Raw genomic sequence first — 2,802 nt, forward strand, 5'->3', positions numbered from 1 at the left:
CATCCTGAAGACTGCGACAAATTTTATATATGCAGGTAAATTTGACATGCATATTTAAGCGAATGCTTATCGTTTCTATTTGATTTCTGCAACTCTAAATTCCAACACTTTCAGGAATGGGGTGCAACCTCAGAAAGGATATTGCGCTAACAAAACCGTGTATAATGAAGAATCCTTTAGATGTGATGATCCCGCTAATGTTCCTGGATGGTAAGCAGTCAATTATTAACTACCTTAAGCTTACAACAACAGCAATCGAATTCAGCGATGCGAATCGAATAGCAAAAATTCTTACATTGTTCTCTTGCGCCGCTTAATTCGAATAGTCCGAAGTCGAAAATAATATAGGGGTAGAACTTCGAACACCTCTTGTGAGTTGTCCACATTTCAAAGCGGTTCTTTTCAAACACACAGATTCATATCTAAGCTTTTTTTACCACTACCGCCAAAATGTTTTTCCTATTTATAATAGGGTGATTGAAAATTGGCTTTATTCCTCTGGAGGTGTTGTCTGGGGGTGTCTTGGSAGTACAGAAAAAATAGTAAAAACAATTAAATGTTATTAAAAACTCAGATATTTGCGAAAAACTAGATSAGAAGGATGGCAWCAATGTTTTTCAAGGTARTCTACTCTACATAATTAACATTGCGCAAATACCTGTTYCTTCGTAATTATTAAAAACTCCGGTAACCATGGATAAACATAAAKCAATRAAAATCAAAGAGACAATAGTATCACGCTGTATAACGTTTTATGGGATGTATTCTTGACATTTGCTTACTACACCGATTACCTTAATCTATTTAATTGTCTCTTTCTATATTGATCTATGGATAATTGAGCTTTTGATRTTTAAGGAGCAACAGGTATTTGCATTCCAACTGATCTTGTTTTTTAGAAATATATTTATCTTGTAGGCYCATCTTATGACATCTATTCYACTGTACTTACGTTGTCACCACTACCTCTTACGTTGTCGTCCCCATCCCACAATATCTTGTATTTTGCATTGTTCTTTGATATCTGTTTTTGTTWTCCCCACTATTGTTCTCAGTGTTTTCATTTTGTCCACCCTTAGCATGTGTTGGGTCTTGTTGGTGTCTTCGCGGACTTTGTTAATGTAGTTCCTCAGCCTCAGGTCTTTAACTGGGTCGTGGATGCTTGATATGTCTTTGCTTAGATATCTGAATTGCATCATCTGTGCTATGAGATTTTCCTCCACCACTTGCTTACATCTGAGCAAATCTTTCACGATGGTCATACATTTGGTTTTGTTGATAAAAATGTGCAGATTGAGTTGGCCTGTAGGTTGTTTTCTGATTCGGCAATAATTGCTGCTAAAATCTTCAATGACAATTAGGTACTGTTTTCCTAACTCTTCAAATCGACTTTTTTCCCAGCTGAATATCTAGGAACAGCAGCCACACAATTTAGAAGTTGTGTATGAGTTTCCTGCAGGATAATCTGATCCGTTGGGTTCGCGCACCAAGCCATTTGCGCAGCCCTACGACAACTCATGATTTTGCCAGTATGTTATTAGTATGGGATTGTATAGTATTGTAGAGTTACCCAGTATGGGATAGGCAGCTATTAGACTTTTTTGTCCGATTTACTTGTTTGTTCCTCTACCTAAACATGGATTTACAACTGCTTACTCTAAAATGTTGATACGTAATTTTGATTTGGTTTATATTTAAAAATCAATCTGGTTATCAAAATGTAGAATGGCAATATTCAAGTGAATGTTTCTTTTTTTAGTGAAAACTATTTCAGCGGAAACAAAAACTAACATCAAACTGAAGAAATAATTTCCATCCTGCAGAGGTCGTTTTCAACCCTATAAAATTATTTGTGTTGTTATTTATTATACTATAAGTGTGTTACTTATGTTAGTCGTTAATACTATTTGTATTTTTGGATGTTTCGAAATATTATCTTTTAAATCTAAAAGTGTACTTAGTAGTATTTAATGTATCTGACAGCTATGTAATAAATAGCTTTTCAAGAAAATGTGGTGTTCATATGAACTGAATTGATATTGACTATTCATGCTATACAGGGTATACCAAAAGTAATAGCACAAAACAAAATGGTGGATTCCTGGGCTGAAAATGTGATGATTTAATACAACTTAACTTAGTCCAAAAGTTGACGGTTGCCGACATACAGGGCGTCAAAGTTGCATTTTTATTTCAGTTTCTCGTCATTCTACTGTAAACGGAGCTGCATATTTTAACGAAATTTGGTACACAGGGGTTTTTGAGCATAAGAAATCACAATTTATCATCAGATTTTGATCAACTTGTGGAAAAAACCACTTACGGCGATATCTGGGCAAAAAATTGTTTTAACTTTTTGGTCACCCGGTATTCTGATTTCTAAACTGGTTGGGTCTAATCGCCTATTAATTTTGTATAAAAAAGGTATTCTTAGTCGATGTACCAACCAGCCTTTGTTTCCGAGATATTTGCGATTACACCACAAAATGCAGTATTTACAAAAAACAAGCCACAATAAGTATCTAAGTGAATCAATATTTACTAAACTTCATTCTTTAACAGTAGCATATTTTTATCGTAATCGCTAATAATAAAACATTAATTTTCTACAGCAATTGCTCAAAATGTGCCCCGTTAACTTCAGTACATTTAGAAATGCGTTTATCGAGGGATCGTCTAATTTTAAAAAACATATTTTTATTTCGAAATTATTCGGCTGTATTCATAATTTTATTTAACAACTCATCTCGGGTGTCTACCGTTTGATCATACGCTAATGATTTTACATAACCCCAAACACAA

The 2,802-nt window shown here is 34.4% G+C and overlaps 1 long non-coding RNA gene across 1 annotated transcript; it reads left to right on the forward strand.

The window, feature by feature from the left end:
* Positions 1-2,011, forward strand: LOC125505023. Its single transcript, XR_007281879.1, has 3 exons — positions 1-35; positions 115-210; positions 1,760-2,011. It is a non-coding gene; the product is annotated as an uncharacterized LOC125505023 (long non-coding RNA).
* The last annotated feature ends 791 nt before the right edge of the window (positions 2,012-2,802 follow it).

The sequence above is a fragment of the Dendroctonus ponderosae genome, unplaced genomic scaffold, assembly GCF_020466585.1.
Source record: "Dendroctonus ponderosae isolate FM_Combo_2020 unplaced genomic scaffold, Dpon_F_20191213v2 Dpon_F_20191213_616, whole genome shotgun sequence".
In the NCBI taxonomy this organism is placed as follows: Eukaryota; Metazoa; Arthropoda; class Insecta; order Coleoptera; family Curculionidae; genus Dendroctonus; species Dendroctonus ponderosae.